General features: G+C 37.9%; 1 protein-coding gene across 5 annotated transcripts in view; it reads right to left on the bottom strand.

The window, feature by feature from the left end:
• The window catches only part of SUGCT (succinyl-CoA:glutarate-CoA transferase), a 781,793-nt gene that overhangs the window by 616,578 nt on the left and 144,116 nt on the right, over positions 1-21,099 (bottom strand). The window lies entirely within an intron of this gene.

Here is a 21,099-nt window from a genome sequence, read left to right as displayed (position 1 = left end):
GGCATATTCAGCTTGAAGTTTTTAGCAGTAACAACAAGAAAAAATGTTCAATACCCACTTAGCCATGGTGGCAACAAATAAAACCTAACACACTGCCATTAAGAAAAATGTTAAGTATGGTTTAAACATGGAAAAAGATGGGGTGCCTGGGTGGCTCAGCTGGTTAGATGTCTGACTTCAGCTCCAGTCATGATCTCATGGTTCATGGGTTCCAGTCCTGCATCAGGTTCTGTGCTGACAGCTCAGAGCCTGGAGTCTGCTTCGGATTCTGTGTCTCCCTCTCTCTGCCCCTCCCCCACTTGTGCTCGATATCTCTCTCTCTCTCTTTCTCTCTCTCTCTCTTTCTCAAAAATAAACATTTAAAAAAATTTAAACATGGAAAAATACTTTTTACCAATATGACAACATACAAAAAGGGAGGAGAAAAAGTTTTCAACAGTTTGAGGTTTTCAACAGTTTGAGGCAATGGAAAAGGAAACTTATTAAGTCCAGCCTTCATTGACAAAGAACTGATGCTCTAAATATCACAGGTCAGTTTCATTATATGACAAAGGAAGTAACAAATATTGTACATTTTTTTCATACAATAGGGATATTTAGTAGATGCGGAAGCAGAATGTGTATCAAAACAAAACAAACTAAATATTCAATTAGGTACCAATGTCAGAGAAACCAAATTATTTCTCCAGTCAAATCTTTTATTCTGTAGTTAAGAAGACTGACAGATGCACCTGGTTTTCCCTCAGTGGCTTACAAGACACTACATTAGTAAATTGGAAATAGTATATCCAAATACAATGGAAAACTACAGTCCTAGAATTCAAAAACCCTATTTTTACTCAAAGAAGTGCAAATTTCAGCCTCAAGCTGGGCCTATAGGTTGAACACAACACTAAAGAAGAATGTACTCACTTTACTATTGTGGCCTGGCTTGAGTTCAATAAACTCAAAAATATAAAGAATTATGGAACTATTTGGTGGGAAGGAAGTCATCGTTTCAGAAAAGACTCCACAATTTACATGATTTCAAATCATGCTTTAAGTTCTGCAGTTTCCTTTAGAAAAAACCTCAGAACCTATTTGTGTTATCATCTATCCTGTAAGTGTGGTTCCATTTCAGAAAGAATTGATTGAGCTGAAAACAAACTATCTCACCAAGAAGACACCGTGTTCCTGGAATTTTAGAGATAAATATATAGATTCTAGAGCTACCCTGAAATTTCTGGCAATTGTCTCTCAGTAATGGTTTAATCCTCTGCCCCTGTGAAAATTCATCTAAAGTATAAAATTGCTGAAACTAAAAATGAGTACTTCAATCAGTGACACAAAGCTTGAGTTGATATGGAACAGGGAGCCTGGGTGGCTCAGTTGGTTAGGTGTCTGACTCGATTTAGGCTCAGGTCTTGATCTCACAGTTAGGAGACTGAGCCCTGCATCAGGCCCCACACCAGGCGTGGAACCTACTTAAGACCCTCCCTCTCCCTCTCCCTCTGCCTCTCCCCTGTCCTCTCCCTCTCTCAAAAAAATAAAAACTAAAGAAATAATTGATGTGGACCTTAACATACACAGAACATGACTTCTTTAATATTAACAAAAATTTATATATGAAGCCAAACTTTCTATAGCCATTTCTGCCTGCTAAGGTGGTAAATTAGTTGCTGCTATTACAGATGACCCCAAACTTAGGAGTTCAAAACAACACAAATTTGTTATCTTATAGTCCTAGAGGTCAGAAGTTTAAAACCACTGTCACTGGGCTAATGTCAAGGGGTCAGCAAGACTGATTCCTTCTGGAGGCTCTCTGGTGAGAACCTGTTTCCTTTCCCCTGACAGTTTCCAGAGGCCATCTGTGTTCCTTAAGGTGTGGCCTCTTTGCTCACACCACTCCACTCTCTTGCTACCATTGTCATAGCTCAAACTATTGACTCTGATCTTCCTCCCTCTCTCTTACAAGGACACTTGTAAGTACAAAGGATACTCTCCCTGTCTCAAACTCCTTAACTTAATCAGATCTACATTGTTCCTTCTACCATGTAAGGTAACATATCCACAGGTTCTGGGAATAAGGACATTGACATCTTTCAGGGCCATTATTCAATCTACCACAGACAGTAACGGGGAAGAAGTAGATGGTGGACATGGTCATAGTTAACCATTATGTTTCCCTTTCAACACAACTGGGCAAGGATTTCTTTTACTAGAATTTCTATGCTAGAATTTCAACACATCTACCCATTCTTCTGCCTTCTAAGACTGTTCTGGCCATTGCAAAAGCCACTAGCCACATGTGGCTAATTGAGCCTTTCATGAGCCCTTCATGAGCCCTCCAAATTAAGATGTGCTAGAAGTATAAAGTATGTATCAAATATGGAAAGACTTGGTACAGAAAAAAATGTAAAATATCTCCTTGATTTTATATCAATTTTACATTGTGAAATAAAAATATCTTCATTATATTTGGTTAAATGAAATACATAATTAAAATTAATTTCACTACTTTCTTCTTACTTTTTTATTGTGGCTATTAGAAACTTTTAACTACATGTGTAAGGAAGTAGCACTTCTTTGATGGTTAATTTTATGTGTCAACTTGACTGGATTAAGGGATGCACAGATATCTGGTAAAACATTATTTCTGCTGTTTCCAGAAAAAAATAGCCCTTGAATAAAGAGCAAAAGGGGCAGCTGGGTGGCTCAGTCGGCTAAGCGTCCGACCTCGGCTCAGGCCGTGAGCTCACAGTTCGTGGGTTTGAGCCCTGCGTCAGGCTCTGTGCTGACAGCTCAGAGCCTGGAACCTGCTTTGGATTCTGTGTCTGCCTCTCTCTGCCCCTCCCCTGCTCATGTTCTGTTTCTCTCTGAACAATTATAACATTTAAAAAAAAAAAAAAAGAAGAAAGAGCAAATGAAGTTCGCCTCACCAATCTGAGTGGGCATCATGTAACCCACTCCATCATCCAATCTGCCTGAACGGGAGCATCCATCTACTCCTGCCCCTGGAATCAGTGCTACTGGTTCTTGGGCCTTCAAATTTGGACAGAATTAAACTATCGGCCTTCCTACATCATATATATGTATGTAGCAGTATGTATACTATAGGTCTGGTCCTCTAGAGAACTCTGACTTTTTGAAAAATTTTTTTAATTTTTATTTATTTTTGAGAGAAAGAGAGAGACAGAGCACGAGTAGGGGAGGGACGGAGAAAGAGGGAGACACAGAATCTGAAGCAGGCTCCAGGCTCCGAGCTGTCAGCACAGAGCCCAATGTGGGGCTGGAACTCATGAACCACAAGATCATGACCTGAGTTGAAGTCGGACACTTACCCGACTGAACCACCCAGGTGCTCCTAGAGAACTCTGATTAATACAACCTCCAAAAATGAGAACCCTAGAAAAATTCTCAAAATCAACTTTTTCAGAACCTGCAAGTTGAGCAAAGCCTTGGAGCTTGATGAATGATTATTCAAGAAAAATGACTGAATTTAGGTTAGAACAGTAAGCTTTTGTCTTAACTTGCCATATTACCATCCACCTCGACCAGTTCCAAGGCAACCTTGAAAATCAACAGCCTCACAGCTAGCAACCTAGAAGCCACAGAAATGGGCAGAATGAATTTGAAGCTTATGAAAGAGCTCCATCACCAGAAAACTGTCACTATTTAACCTGCCTGGCAGTGCCCTAGAAGAGCGGCATTTTCAGGTTTGCCTTATTTGACTTGCCTCGGAGCTTACTCAGTACAAAAAGCCCTGTCCTCAGGACATTTGGAAAAACAATTAGCAGTAATTTTTTAACATCACAGCTAGCTGAGGTGGCAATACCCATGAGAGGAAACAAGAGGCTACCCCCAAACTTAAAAAGAAGCACTGGGTAAAGAGATGTCCATAGGGAATACTGGAAAGCTCCAACATATTCCTGGGAATCTAGAAGGCAACATGCATGTGCAGGGCCATGTGCATGAACAAGAAAGACCTGACAAGACCTAATTAATGTTTCACTTACAGCCAACCTTCAGGTTCTGCACAAAAGTGAAGTGAAGGCTAAGGTAGAGTTGGGAATTCTGTTCCAACACACACAGTGCAAAACTAAGAGATATATTGGCTCAAGACAGTTAAGGGAAATTCTCTTCCTACCTTAGGTGGTCTAAGCCTAGTACTCCTCAGACAACTGAAGATCTCTGGCCAGGGTGGCTCCCCAGTGTGATCTGAAGGTCTGAAGGTAAGCAGGTGAGATGGTCCATGCCTGCGAGGGCTAAGGACCCCTTTCCTTTCTCTCTTCTCCCACTCTGTCCCCCTGAGGCCTCCATTGGCAGAAGAAGCTCCCTCAGGGCGAATCTGCACTAGTTTTGGACTTGCAGAGGAACCTTTCCTGACACCTCCTGACTCTCAGAGGCCTTGCTTCCTGTGGGCCCCCCTTTTCCTTTTGTTCCCACAGATCCGCCATCATCTTGATCTAGCAGCAAAATATGAGTGAATCCGACAATTCCATATACAAATCATGTTTCAACAAGGATACCAGCCAATAGCATTGGAGGATCCCCTACCCCTAAATCCCGGGGACCTGACCACCAAGGAATTTCACTCAAATCACCCATCAGCCATTACTATAATACCATGCTTTGTTCTATAACTGCACAGAACCCCTGACAGATTGGTAAGTTTGGGTAGGGACAGCACTCCACCCCCATCCAGCATGAAACAGTTACTGAATTTGAGCCCTCTCCCCAAATGCCAAAGATGTGTCATTGTAGATCTGTCAGGGGGAATGTAGAGGCTGCTTTTAGGCAAGCGACTTGAGCAATGGAAACCTGAGTAAAGAAAAAGGGCCCACAGTGACCACTGGGCTAGATGAAAATAGACACATTAGGTGACCCACCTCAAAACATCCATAAGCCCTAGGTGACCAATGGGCTACTTACAACTGGGCACAGATACCAAAAAAGGAAAATTCCATATGTTCCTATACCTTCTCACTTCCTCCCTTAACTACAGCCCCCTCCATCACTGCCTCCTGGCAAACAGTCTCTCCTTCGCTGTCCTGCCTCCTGCTACCTTGTAGTGTATTCAATAAACTTCAAACTCCAAAGAAAGAAAGAAAGAAAGAAAGAAAGAAAGAAAGAAAGAAAGAATGGAAGGAATGAAGGAACAAAAGAACAATGGAAGAAACTGTCTGCCTAATCAGCAGCTGACCACTGAACTGAGCACAGACTTCAGTGGCTACACAAGACAAACAAGAAAGACTTTACAGAATTCATTCGATAAAGTCATTAAGCAAACAAATAATAGCAACAACATATAGCAACAATAACAAACCGTCGGGTACAGGAAAAATTCAATCTCCATAGTTTCTACATTATATTATTTAAAATATCTACTTTTGGGGACATCTGGGTGGCTCAGTCAGTAAAGTGTCCAAGTCTTGATTTTGGCTCGGGTCATGATCTCTGCTCCGATAGCATGGAGCCTGCTTGGAATTGTCTCTCTCCCTCTCTCTCTGCGCCGCCCCCCCCCCAACTTGTGCTCTCTCTCTCTCTCTCTCTCTCTCAAAAATAAATACATAAACTTAAAAAAATAAAATATCTAGTTTTCAACAACAACAAAATTAAGAGACATGAAAAGAGATGGTAAATTATGGCTATGCACAGTGGGGGGTGGGAAGCGGGAGAAGGTAGGGGAAGGCAGTCAAGAGGAACTACCTCTGAGGAAGCCCCAGTGTTATACTTCCTAGACAAAGACTTTAAATCAGGTACTGTAAGTTTGTACAAAGAAAGACCTGAAAGAACCCTGCCTGAAAAATTAAAGTGTAAGCATGACTATGAGAGTGGAGTCAGAAGAGAGGAAAGAATAACAGTGGAAGAATAAATATTCAAAGGAGCAATGGCCAAAAACTTCCCAAATTTGATGGAAAACATTAATCGACACACCCAACAAGCTCAGCGAATTCCAAGCAGGACCCAAAGAGATCCAAATCTAGACACATAAAAAATCAACTGACAAAAGACAGAGACAAAGAAAGAATTTTGAAAGTAGAAAGATTTCATACCTGACTTCTCATTAAAAATCACAGGTCCCATAGAATAACATATATGAGTAGAGAGAATGCCAAACAAGAATTTTATTTCTGGAAAAACTACCTTTAAAAACTAAAGGAGTAATTAAGACATTTTTAGAGAAACAAACAAAAAAAAAAAAAAAAGGAAGAATTTGTTGCTAGCAAACCTGTCCCACAAGAAATACCAAAGGGAGTCCTGGAGCCAGAAATGGAAAAAATAAATAAATAAATACATACATACATACATACATACATACATACATACTAGACAGTAACACAAATCCACACAAAGAAATAGAGAGCACCAGTAGAGCTACCTAAAATAAGTAAGGATAGGGGGCTCCTAGGTGGCTCAGTCAGTTAAGCATCTGACCTTGGCTCAAGTTGTGATCTCACAGTTTGTGGGTTCAAACCCCACGTTGGGCTCTGTGCTGACAGCTCAGAGCCTGGAGCCTGCTTTGGATTGTGTGTCTCCCTCTCTCTCTGCCCCTCCCCTGCTTGCGCTCTGTCTCTCTCTCTCTCAAAAATAGTAAACAAACATTAAAAAAAATTGGGGTGGGAGGGGGCAACTGGGTGGCTCAGTCGAATAAGATCTGACTTTGGCTCAGGTCATGATGTCACGGTTCATGAGTTCTAGCCCCACATTAGGCTCTGTGTTAACAGCTCAGAGCCTGGAGCGTGCTTTGGAGTCTGTGTTTCCCTCTCTCTGCCCCTCCTCTGCTCACACTCTGTCTCTGTCTCTCAAAATAATACATAAACATTTAAAAAAATTTTAAGCAAAATAAGTAAGCATAAAAGACAGTATAAATATATTTTGTGCATAAATCTTTCTTCTTCTACCTGGTTTAGAAGAGAACTGAATAGAGCCTATAGTGGTAAATCTGTGTTGATGAGCATACAATGTATAAAGATGTAATATGTATCACAATAGTGGTGCAAAGAAAAGAGGAGGAAACAAAGCTATACTGGTGCAAAATTTTTACCTGGTATTCAAATTAAGTTGGTATTAATCTAAAATAGATTGTTTTAGATTGAGATATTATTTATAATTCCCAGGACAACACTGAGAAAATAAAAAATTAATATATGTATTATATATATAAAGGGAATTATAATAATACACTACAAAACATCTATTTAACCAAAAAAAGACATTAATGAAGGAACAAAGAAACAAAAAATATGTAAGACATATAAAAAACAATAGCAAATAGCAAATTTAAAAAGCAGAGATTAGCAAAATGCATTAAAAAAATCAATCTAACCATATTCTGTCTATAAGAGACACACTTTAAATTCAAAACCACAAAGAGGTCAAGGTAAAATGATGAAAGACGATACACCATGTGTCACGGGCTGTGCCTCCTCAAAAGTTCATGCATTGAAGTCTTAATCTTTATACCTCAGGTGTGACCACATTTGGAGACGGTGTCTTCTAAGAGGCAGTTAAGTTAAAATGAGGTCACTGGGATGTGCCCTAATCTAAAATGACTGATGTCTTTATGTAAAGAAAACATTGGACACAGAGTGCAAAAAAACGATGATGTAAAAACATAGGTAAACATGACCATCCACAAGCAAGAAAAAAGACCTGAACCAGATCCTTCCCTCATGGCCTTCAGAAGAAATCAACTCTGACAACACCCTCACCTCAGAGTTCAACCCTCTAGAATTATGAGAAAATAAATGCCTAGTGTTTAAGCCACTCAGTCTATGGTACTTCATTATGATAGCCCTAGCAAATAATACCTCATGAAAATGGTAGCCAAAAGACAGACGGAATACATACAAATATCAGACAAAATAGACTTTAAGACCAAAAACTTGTTACTGGAGGCAAATGAATTCATTTTACAATGATCAAATGGTCAATTTATCAGGAAGACATAACAATTATAAACATATATGAGCCTAACAACAGACCACCAAAGACCTGAAGCAAAAACTGAGAGAACTGAAGGAAGAAAGAGACAATCCAATAATAACAGATGGAGACTTACATACCCCACTTTCAATAATGGATAAAGTGACTAGGCAGAAAATCAACAGAGAAATAGAACTGAAATGCATAAATGTAAATCAAAACCACTTTACATGAATTACTTTATAAGAACTAAATTAAAAAATTATAGAGGGGCACCTGGGTGGCTCCGTCAGTTAAGCATCCAACTCTTGGTTTTGGCTCAAGGGCTGATCTCACAGTTCGTGGGATTCAGCCCTGCTTCAGGCTCTGTGCTGACAGAGGGATTCTCTCTCTCTCTCTCTCTCTCTCTCTCTCTCTTTCTCTCTCTCTTTCAAAATAAATAAATAAATACACTTTTAAAGCAAATTATAGAGAATAGCTAGTCATGTTAGGAAAGGATGTGTAAAAATTAGATACTTCATAAATTGCTGGTGACATTATAAAATAGTGCTGCTGTTTTAGAAAAAAAAATGACAGTTCCTCAAAATATTAAACATAACATTACTTTACAAACCAACTAGACTTAACAGGCATCTATATAACACTCCACTTCACAAGCACACCTGGAATATCCTCTAAGACAGACCATTCGTTAGGTCAAAAACAAGCCTCAGTACATTTAAAAAGACTGAAATTCACACAATGAACGTTCTCCAACTACAATGGAATGAAGTGAAAAATTAATAACAGAAGGTATTTGGGAAATTCACAAACAAATGGAAATTCAACAGCACATTCCTAAAAACCAATGGATCAAAGAAGAAATCACAAAAGGAAATTAGAAAGCAATTTGAGATCATTGAAAAGGAAAACACAACACACCAGAACTTATGAGATGAAATTTAGTGAAACAGTCCTTAAAGGAAATTTACAGCTGAAAATACCTACGTTTAAAAAGAAAATGACCTCAAATAAATAACTTAACATTCCACCATAAGACACCAAAAAAAGACGAGCAAACTAAACCCAAAATTAACAAGAGGAAAGAAATAATAAAGAGCAGGAATGAATGAAATAGAATGGAGAAAAACAACAGAGAAAATCAATGAAATCTAACGTTGGTTTGCTGGAATGATCAACAAAATTAACAAATCTTAAGGTAGACTGAGAAAAAAAAGAGAGAAGACTCAAATTACTAAAATCAGGAATAAAAGAGTGAACATCTCTAATCATCTTACAGAAATAAAAAGGGTTATATAAAAATACTACAGGGGCACCTGGGTGGCTCAGTTGGTTGAGCATCTGACTTTGGCTCAGGTCATGATCTCGCAGTTGACGAGTTCGAGCCCCGTGTCAGGCTCTGTGCTGACAGCTCAGAGCCTGGAGCCTGCTTCAGATTCTGTGTCTCCCTCTCTCTCTGCCTTCCCCTCCACCCCCACTCATCTCTGTCTCTGTCTCAAAACAAACGTTAAAAAAAATTTTTTTAAATACTACAATCATATTCCAATAAATTAAGTCACCTAAATAAAATGACAAATTCCTACAAAAACACAAATTACTGAAACTGACTAAATAATAAATAGAAAATCGAAATAAACATATAACAAATAGGGAGATTGAATTAGTACTCATAAAACTTACAAAACAAAAGTCCAGGATTTTTTAGCTTCATTGATGAACTCTACAAAACAATTAAAGAAAAACTAATGCCAATTCTCCACAAACTCTTCCAAAAACTAGGAGAGAAAGGAAAAACTCATTCTATGTGATATACCTGATACCAAAAACAGAAAAATATCCAGAAGAAGAAAACTACAGACCAATTCTCCTTTTGAATATAGACCCCAAAATCCTTAGCAATATAGTAGCAAACTGAATAGAGCAACATATACAAAAGATTATGCAACATGACCAAGTGAGATTTTCCCCAGGACTATAAAATCAATCAATCAAAGTTAACCAATTAATAATCAAATAACAATTTAATAGGATAATTGATGAAAGCCAAATAATGATCTTAATAGTTTCAGAAACAGCAGTTGCCAAAATCTAACACCTTTTGTGATAAAAACACTCAGCAAACCAAGTATAAAAGGAAACTCCTCAATCTGATAAAGAGCATCAATGAAAAAACCACAGCTCACCTCATACATACTGGTAAAAACTGAACGTTTTGCTCTGAAATAAAGAAGAAGAAAAGGTTGTTTGCTCTTGCCACTTCTATTCAACATTGTACTGGGATTCTTTCTACCCAGGGCAGTTAAGCAAGAAAAAGAAATAGCAGGCATCCATTTTGAAAAGGAGAAAGTAAAACTATCTTTATTCACATATGATGTGGTCTTGTATATGGAATATCCTACAGTATCCACTAAGATACACTTAGAACTAGAAAAATGAGCCCAGCAAGGTTGCAAGATACAAGATGAATCCACAATCATGTTAAGTTCTATTGCTCAGTGCTAATCACCTTACTGATTAAGATCATTCTCCCAAAAGATAAGTCAAGATATATTCTTTTTGTAAGTCCTTCTTAATAGCTAAAACATATTCCCCAAACATCCCTATTCATCATAACAATATATTTCTAGCTTTGGGCACTTAAAGATTTAAGTGCATAAATAAATTAATGAATAGTGGGAGGGCCTTATACACTCAAGGAGAATAAAAATATAGCAGCCTCTGGATGCAGACCTAGTTCAGGTTCCAGCTCTACCACTTAGTTAATGACTATGTGACGTAGAGCAAGTTACACTATTATTCTGTGCCTCTGTTTCCTCCTCAGTAAAATGGGAACAATAGAGCTGTTGAGGAAATAAATTAGTCAATTTATGCAATTAGTTAATATATGCAAGGTTCTTAGAATAGTGTCTAGTATAAAGCAAACATTATACAAGTTTTACTAAGTTGTTAAAGCCATTCTCAATAATTCAACTTCGGAGAATAAAAGCAGCCTATGTAACACAGCATCTACTCCAAGGTCAGCAAGGTGATAGCGCTTTCCCAGTGTTGCACCTTGGCAGACACCGTTGTTAATAACCACAGCACTGTCTCACCACAGAACCTGTCTCAATCTTCTTGGTACTGGTCTCCAGTCAGCCCAAGTGATAAAAGATTAAAGCTATTTGCAGTCTCGTGTTGTTTCTTCTATCATCCCACTAAAACAGCAGTTTGAGAACTTTTAGTTCTGTTATTAACAGAACTCAACTCCTACCCTACAGGTTTGACCTGTTACCTACTCCTAACTTCTAATGGACCTACTAATTATAGATTATTGGGTTATTATTTAAATGTCACAACCCATGCTTATTCTTCAGATGATTATTAATAAATGACCAGGTTTAGTGCCAGTGTCAACTTCAAGGGATGTCTTGCAGTCAGTCACATCAGACTTTTGTCAGTTCCTAGAACATGCCAAGTCCTGTCCTGCTTCAGGCCTTGGCATTTATTGTTCCCTCTCTCTGGAATGATCTTGCCCTGGCTAACAGAAGTGCCCCTGTTATCTTTATTACACTGTTTATTTCCTTCTGCAAATGTGTCACTTATTACTCGTTTTTTGTCTGTGTCTAAATTCCATTAGACAAGGAACATACTGGCTTATTTATCATTTATTGCATACTTTGGCATACAGTAGATGAGAAACAGGGAGCAAGGATGGACGGATGGCAGGCAGATAGACTCTGTTAGTGCAGATTCTCCTTCATTTCTTACTCCCTACAGTGAGTATCCATAGGTTGAAAAAAAAGAGAAAAAGATCTGAATTATAACTTTTAAGGTGAAAATATATTTAGTATATGGCATTTACCACAACAGAAAGGTAAATTAAAGCATATTAGAAGATTTTCTATGAAAATGGTTGAAACCAAAGTAGTTTCCTTTTAGCCTCCAGTCATCTACAAAATGAAATCAACCAGAATATCCAAATTGCTAAGTACTTGAGTTAATCAAGATCTTGTTATGTATTGCTGGTATATAATGACTCAAGGATACAAAAAAACTTAAAAATTACTCACCATTATACTTCATATACATTCTGTAAAGAACTTAAAGTGATTTTCCTAGAAATTAAATCTCAACCACCATGCTTCATGCTAGTGGTTTACTTTTCCTTTAGCTACAATGATGACATAATGGTTGGGGCCAAATAGATGTGTTCCACTAGGAATCAGTTGGTCTATAACTATGGCAGGTATAGAGCTACTACTAATTAGCCAACACAGAGGAGATGATTACTACATTCCATTCTACATAAAATGTTCCAACCCTAGGAAGTACAAAGATGAAGGTAGAATCGATTAACTTAGCAACAAAAACAAATTGTTGTTAACTCTAGTAGAAGAACATAAGTGATTCTCATACTGTTAAATCCACCTTTAGGAACAGTCAGTTAAATTCATTATTCCATAGGATTCTGCAAAACTAAAATCTAAATTCAGTGACTATTTATCAGCACCAATGGATCTTTCTCCTATCTCTTTTGTATCTTGATCTTAATCATGTTCCTATTTTTTTCAGAACATTTTGAAAGTACCAAATTGTTTTAAAGTATCTAATAAGAGAATTAAATTAGATCACAATGAAATTTGTCCTCCTGTTTTATTATTTTCTCCTTTGAGATATTATCTCACCACTGATTATCAATTATTACAATTAAAAGCCCTAGTTTCCCTCACTGTGGTTCATGTCATATAAAAATATGCAATGCCCATGAATATAACTAAGGATTTCAGTTATACAAAGCTAGAGCATCCTCCCAATACACTTACATTTCACTGGATCTTCTAGAAGAAGGAGAAGGAGGAGGAGGAGGAGGGAGAGGGGGAGGAGGAAGAGGAGGAGGAGGAGGAGGAGGAGGAGGAGGAGGAGGAGGAGAAGAAAGAAAGAAAGAAAGAAAGAAAGAAAGAAAGAAAGAAAGAAAGAAAGAAAGAAAGAAAAACAGCCAACCATGTTTTATATTACAGCCAACTAGCATTCAATCCAACCAACAGTATAAAAATAAAAACATAAAATAATATATTATCTAAAATTCTAATTTTCTTTGGAAATCATCTGAGATTTCATTTTTTGGTGTGTCTTTACCTTCCTAATTAGTCATCTTGATATTAGATAAGTGTTGATTTTTTTTTTTTTTTATTCCCTGAACTATAATAAAGGAGCAGGAGGCCTTGGAGAGAATGCCAGTTAAAGAATGGAAGCTGGACAAGGATTTAAAAATTGGCTTCATGGAGCACCTGGGTGGCTCAGTCAGTTTAGTGTCTAATCCTTGCTTTCAGCTCAGGTCAGGGTCTCAGTTTGTGAGTTAGAGCCCCAGGTCAGGCTCTGTACTAACAGCGCAGGACCTGCTTGGGATCCTCTCTCTGCCTCTCTCTCTCTCTCTCTCTCTCTCTCTCTCTCTCTCTCTCTCACACACACACACAATAAATAAATAAATAAATAAATAAATAAATAAATAAATAAACAAACAAACTTAAAAATTAAAAAAGAAATGTTTTTAATGGGCCTCAAGTAACTAAGGATTGTCAGGCCGACAGGAGTCTTCAGGGCAGGAATGCATTAGGCTCCTCAAAAATGGGAGATTCAAATGCAAACTCACAGTTCTCTGATTTCTTAAGCTTTCTGATGATATTACCTCCTCTTTTTTCTCTCCCTACTCCATGCTGTCAACTTCCTTGGTCATAGGCTGCTGCCTCTCTCCCTTTCCATCCTCTATTCACCCTTCAGCATGATCTCAATCTTCAGCCTCCCACTTCCTTCCTGGATACGTAATTGTCTTTCCTCACAGATCTGGCACATTTACAATATTCTTGAGGAAATTCTTTCAGAGCTGACATCAATATGATACAGTGCTCGTGATACTTGAGAGGTACACAAAATGTTTTCATTCTAATTTCTTTTTTTATATTTATTTATTTTTGAGAGAAAGAGAGAGAGAAAGAGAGAACGGGGAAGGGGCAGAGACACAGATAGACACAGAATCTGACACAGGGTCCAGGAACTGAGCTGTCAGCACCGATGTGGTGCTCAAACTCACGAACCGCAAGATCATGACCTGAGCTGAAGTCAGATGCTTAACCAACTGAGCCACCCAGGCGTCCCAATTCTAACTGCTTTTTAAATCAGAAAAAAATTAATGCAATAATAATTAATACACAATAATGAATTATATTCATCTTTATACCAATGCAGCTGTAATTCATAGTATTTTTATTGGAGAAAAGGACCCACAAGGGCAGAATTTTCTAGGGCCCACAGAAGTCATAATGGGCCCTGAATTGTGAGTCAACCTAGCCCTACATCCTTCCCCACTCAAAACTGGTCCATGCTAGCCTTATGGGTAAGACCCATACCAGAAGTGACCATATGAGTATTTATTTCAAAACCTGACTTATGGTGACGGTTGCATCACTCAACACATACACTAAGAATTATTAAACGGTCCATTGAAACAGGGTGAATTTTATGATGTGAAAAATATACCTCACTGAAACTGTTTCTTTAAAAAAATATAGAAGGGCACCTAGGTGGCTCAGTTGGTTAAGCCTCCGACTCTTGATGTTGGCTCAGGTCACGATCTCAAGTTCATGAGTTCGAGCCCCACGTCGGGCTCTGAACTGACAGTGTGGAGCCTGCTTCAGATTCTTTCTCTCCTTCTCTCTCTGTCCCTCCCCTGCTCTCTCTCTCTCAAAAAACAAATAAACTAAAAAAAAAAAATTTTTTTAAGATACAAAATAAAAAAAAAAAGCAGAAACACAGGTGTATCTAAAAACACAAAAAGATAAATTTCAGATTACTATACTTATTTTAAATTCAGAAGTTGATCCACAAAAATGTGCCATAATACTGGGAGTTAAAATTTTATCTACCCTAAATATGAACACTTTTACAAACATGAAAAAAGAATAATGACATCAAAAATGTCAAAACATTCTATATGTGAAAATAATTATGGAAGTTTGGTGCTAAAAAAACTAACTCATTGTAGTAGTAATTAAGGGAGCCTGGTTGCAATTAAGTACAGGAAGGATATTAAAACTTCCAAAAGATATTTCTGTCAGCCACAACAGAAGAATAAGAGCAACAGAATAATTGGAACCACATCCAAATCCACTTCCTTGTTATTTACCAATATCATCTAAAGAATACTGTTTAGATGCTGACGTGAGACAATCTTCAGTTGACAACTTTAAATCATATTAAGACTTAAAAAAAAAAATCAAAGAATTTTATGACAAGGGTTAAAAGTTCACAGCCTTGAAACTACAAAAAATCTGGTGCCCACTATAAACCACATCCTGGCAACTGTCATGTCTCTACAATGAAACGGTTTTGTTGTGGTCGAGGCGATCAGCTCTGAGTTAATAATTAGCTACTATTCAAATCAAGTGTAATTTGTGTAATTGTACACTAGATCACTTTTAGGAGAGGGAGTACAAAATTTCATTTTTAGCAACTGATATTGAATGTTATAGTCATTCATTTGTCATCCTGTGTAATGCAATCAAAATGAGTTAGAAAAGCCTGTTTTTTTACCCACTGCATGAAATCTCAGTCACTTTCTAGGCATCTGAAATGAAGTTCGAATGCTATCTGCTTAATGCAGGTGAACATTTATATAAAAAAAGAAGAAGAAAGTGAATACATTTTTTAAAAGGTGAAGTTTCCTATTATATTACTTTGAAAAGCATCTAGAAATAGCACTTCACATTTACATGAAGCAGATTTTAATCATTTTGGGGTTGGGTTGGGTTTTTGGATCTAGGATCTATGTTATCTTAAATTGAAAATCTAAGTAAAGTGGGATGTCTGGGTGGCTCAGTCGGTTAAGTGTCCAACTTCAGCTCAGGTCATGATCTCATGGTTCATGAGTTCAAGCCCTGTGTTGGGCTCTGTGTTGACAGCTCAGAGCCTGGAGCCTACTTTGGATTCTGTGTCTCCCTCTCTCTCTGTGCCCCATTTTTTTTAATGTTTTATTTTATTTTTGAGACAGAGAGAGACAGAGCATGAGCAGGGGAGGGGCAGAGAGAGACAGGGAGACACAGAATCCGAAGCAGGGTCCAGGCTCTGAGCTGTCAGCACAGAGCCCGACGCGGGGTTTGAACCCACGAACCGCGAGATCATGACCTGAGCCAAAGTCAGACACCCAACCAACTGAGCCACCCAGGCACCCCCAAAAAAAAATTATTTTAAGGAAAGACTAAGTAAAGTTAGTCAAGATTTCTCTATTATGAAAAGTTATAATAATTATGATAATAAAATAATTATGTCAATAACCAGTTTTTTTAATCTCAGCCCATTTCTAACACTGTAAAATATTTTTTAAATAACCTAATAAAATTAATGCTAGTCATCAGAATACTTTTATGAAGAATTTTTCACATCCTTGAGAGCAGTAGATTCTCAAAACAACCTAGTTATGTGAGTAGAATGTTGATTGGCCCCCCAACATTTATTTCCCCTTCCTCTGAACGAAAGATAACCACACAATGCTTTAGGTGAATCACATCTCCCCAGTTACAGTCTTATGGTTTGGGTAGAGTTAACACTATCACTAGTACCTAGAACAGCTTAAGCCAAATAGCATATTTCTTTCAGTCCTCATTAATTGGTTCAGGAATGGTCATTTAACCCAGTAAAATATATGGTCTTGTTTTCCGGGGCTTCCAGGAAAAAGGTCTTCCTTTCTCTTCCATGCAAACTGCTAAACGATTCTATAAGTTTCCTTAACGGTACAGTATAAAGACGTAAGACCTGGGACCAGAACTGCTTCACCTATAGCTCCACATCATGAAACATGGAGAAAAGGGGACAGAGGAAGGCAGCGACAGCACAGAATAGGAGTGAAAACAGGAAAGTAAAGAAAGACAAGTGAGAAATAGACAGAGAAAAGAGATGCCCAAGGGTAGAGAAACACACATGAGAAGAAGTACAGAGACAAGACAAGGGCAGAGGCAAAAAGAGAAAAACAGAGCTTGGGCTGCAGTGGGTTAAGAGAACAAAAATGTTCTTCCCACCTGCTGCCTGGCATCTCAGACAGCCTTCAACAAAAAATAGTGTCTGTACCACTGCCCTCTGAAACTCAAATGTTGTCCACACCTCAGAGGTTATTCAGCACATGGCAACTATAGCATGTACCCAAGCAGACGTAGTCTTTGGTTGAAAAGACCATCACCAACAGAATTTGTAGGTAGAGAAACAGAGGCCTTGGGAGGTTAAAATCCAGATTCCGAAGCATAACATACAAGGCCCTTAACTACCTTGGTCCAAACATGCTCCAAGGCCCTGTTAGAAAACCACACCTTAGACTCTCCTTTCTGACACAGCTGCCTCTTGTATTAAACCTTGGACTGAGGTGTCACTTTGCACTCCAACCTAGCGACCACAGAGCCTGAGGCACAGTGAGCCCTCAGTTGGCCAGAGTGCATAAAAAAATCCAGGTGTCCATGACTCCAAATGCTGTTTTTCTCAAAATTCTCATATTTCAACAGAAACAATGGTCCATCAGGTTAAATTCCATGATAGTTTTCATTCACTGGATCTAAACATGATTAGATAATGATCCAGAAGGGCCACCTTGTTGCACTATCTTATTCTGACTCTTGGCATGCAGGTTGGGGGGCAGGGGAGCCAGTCCTGTTATGTCTTCCCTTGTTACTGAGTGCTCTTTTGCTTCCTCTGCCTCTTACTAAATTTGCCTTCTCCTCTGGAGCCCCAGTGTAGGAAAGCTGGATCTTGCCTGTCCCTCAGTGCTGAAAATCTAGCCTTTATGATGCAGGGAAAAGAGAACCAGCCAGGATATCGGAAACCAAATTCTTGCTGTGACTTCTTGGTCAAGCAGATCAACCTCTCCTACTTCAGTTTCCTTATAAGTAACATAGGAAAAAAAATTCCTGCCCTACCTACCTCAGGTGATAATTACGAAGGTCATATAGAATAGTAAACGTGGGGCACCTGGGTGGCTCAGTTGGTTGAGCATCTGACTCTTGGTTTCAGCTTGGATCATGATCCCAGGCCGTGGGATCGAGCCCCACATCAGGCTCCACACTGAGCATGGAGCCTGCTTAAGATTCTCTCTTTCTCTCCCTCTGCCCCTTTCCCAGGCTCACACTCAGTCTCTCTCTCTCAAAAATATAATAAAATAAAATAATAAAAATAATAAAAATAAAATAGTAGATGTGAAAGTCCATAGCTCTAAAATTAGACTTAATCAATTTTTTTATCATAAAAGGTAAAAGGTAAGGACAACAGTCAAGGTATGTAAACAAGCTAAGTGTTCATCGGTGGATGAATGGATAAAAATAATGTGATACATATACATACACACAATGGAATGTTATTCAGCCATAAAAAAAAAAAAAAAAAGAAGGAAATCCTGTCATTTGCAATAACATGGATGGACCTTGAGGGCATTAAGTAAAATAAGCCAGACAGAGAAAAACAAATACAGTATAATCTCACTTATTTTTGGAATCTAGAAGACTTTTTTTTTACTTAAAAAAAAAAATACTGAGCTCATAATACAGAGAATAGATTGGTGATTGTGAGAGGCAGAGGGTGGGTAAAACGGGTGAAGGGGGTCAAAAGGTACAAATTTCCAGTTATAAAATAAATAAGTCATAGGGATGTAATGTACAACATGGTGACTATAACTAGTAATACTCTACCACATATTTGAAAGCTGCTAAGAGAGTAGATGGGGAAAGTTTTCACCATGAGAAAACAAAATCAACCGATGTTAACCAGACGTGGTGAGCGTTTTGCAATGCATACAAATATCAAATCATTATGTTGTACAACTGAACTTAATATAATGTTATATATCAGTTTTACCTCAGTTCATTTATTTTTGAGAGAGAGAGAGAGAGAGAGCGGGGGAAGGGCAGAGAGAGACACACACACAGAATCTGAAGCAGGCTCCAGGCTCTGAGCTGTCAGCACACAGCCTGACACAGGGCTTGAACCCACAAACAGCGAAATCATGACCTGAGCTGAAGTTGGATGCTTAAGCGACTGAGTCACTCAGGTGCCCCAATTTTACCTCAATTTTAAAAAAGATAATGAGTCTTAAATACACAAATAATTTTAGCAAACTTTGACTAGGTTAACTACAGCACCATCAGCTACAGCTAAATCACTGCTACCTAGTTTACTGAAAACACATCATCTCATCATAAGTTGTTTATTAAGTACTTATTCTAACTCAATGGTTTTCTACCTTTTTCTAATCTTTCATAGCAAACCTAAAGGCTATGTGACATACCTACTGGTAACAGTGGGTCCCCGACTGATCTCAAAAGACTGGGAGAGACTGCTATTTGACAAATACTGGGATACGCTATTAGGTTACCACTGTAAACAGGAACAAACATTCCTGCATTCATGGAACTTACAGTCTTAAGAAATAGCATGAACAACAAACACAGACACATACCCAAAATGACTGGAATGTGTATATGTGTGTATGCATGCATGAGTCTGGACTTACTGTACCCTCACTTCAGCTCTACCAGTCATACCACCCCCCTCCACTCCCATCTCCAGGGACCCACACACCTCTGAGTTGTGCATCATTGCATTAGATGATGGAAGAGAATTAAACTCTATAATACTCTACAGGAGAATTTCTACCAAAGCTAATTATCATTGACATATAAGTAAAGCAGTCTAAGTACAGTTCAGGCGTCTTAAGGACTTTAAACTAAGCCTAGGACCCTCTGTGATCAGACAGGTCAAACACCCATGAAACCTTCATGTCTTCCATACTTATGAAATGTGTAACTTGTAAACAGTCACTTAACCTACATCAGGTTCCTTACAGCTATTAAATTAGAGGAGGGAAGAAAAAGGCTTTCAGCTTCTTCCCATAACTAACATCTGTGTTTTTTTATTCAAAAGACCATTCATTCATTTGGAGAGAATTATTTTACCCTTTTATTTAACCATTAAAATGCTCACTGTAACTCAAAGCTAATGTTGAAACTCCAGACATTGTAATTCACCTGCAACCATTTGATATTTTTCTTACCTCTAGATAATTCCTCAATTTTGCCTGAGAGAAAATATCTCCAAAGCAGTTTTCCAACTTTATTAGTCTCCCGTGTATGCCATTTAAATCTGAAATTCCTAACTGAGATCTCCATCTATAAAGTAATTTTTCTCATGGTAAAATATCTCCTTGCACAAATTAAACTATTTTCTTTTTTATTCTATTCCCGAAAAATTATCTGTCCCAAATCAACGTCCACCTATGGTACAGCGCCTGGGTCTGCTCCAATAAAAAGGAGGCAAAATGTCAATGTGAGAGTTAGTTAACTCTTTTATTCTACCAGTTTAGTATTTAGCATAACATAACTGATAACTGTCTAAACCAAGGGTTCTTACTCCGGAGTCCATGGAAAGAATTCTGGCAACTAATTAACCTAAACAGAAAAAATTAGATCTTTATTTCCATCCAACTCCTAGATAAAATTTAGCATTTTCTTCAATTACGAGTGTAAGCAGCAAACCAAGGAGATTAGTAGTACCTATGGCTTGATCACCAATAAATATTATACATATTTTCATATCATATTATAGTTATTGTAGGTATCTTAAAGCATCATATATGTTCAACATTTCCTCAAAATTGTAGTAGTTACTAGGCCCAACAATAGATCTTATGGTTTAATGTGTTAATACAAAAACGATATGTTATTATAACACAAAATTGGTTTTTACATTGAAATAACTATATTTCAATATAATTGGCTTCCCTCGCAATCCTAAGTATATCATTTTATGCATTTAGAAATATAATTCTAAGAAAAGGTCCATAGACTTCACCAAAGTACACAAGGGGTCTACAGTACAAAAAAGGTGAAGAAACTCTGGTCAAAAGAAGTTACAGAGCTCATGTGACAATAAAATAGAACCAAACGTACTCTTGTCTCACTCTTGTCACACTCATTCTAATATAAACAGTCCTTAAAATTCTAATTCAACAGCAATGCCTATTACAACAAAATCTTCATGGCCCACTTATTTTAAGATGACAATAATTAACTATATCAAAACAAAATAGCTTTTGCTGTTGTTGTTTGTGGGTTTTTTTCTGTTGTTTTTATTTTTGCACATGTGACCATAAAATTTGATATGAAAGAGTATGATCCAGATACACGT

The sequence above is a fragment of the Puma concolor genome, chromosome A2 (genome assembly GCF_028749965.1).
Source record: "Puma concolor isolate L17-30 chromosome A2, mPumCon1.1.hap2, whole genome shotgun sequence".
Classification (NCBI taxonomy): domain Eukaryota; kingdom Metazoa; phylum Chordata; class Mammalia; order Carnivora; family Felidae; genus Puma; species Puma concolor.
This window is presented reverse-complemented; position numbering and strand designations above follow the sequence as displayed.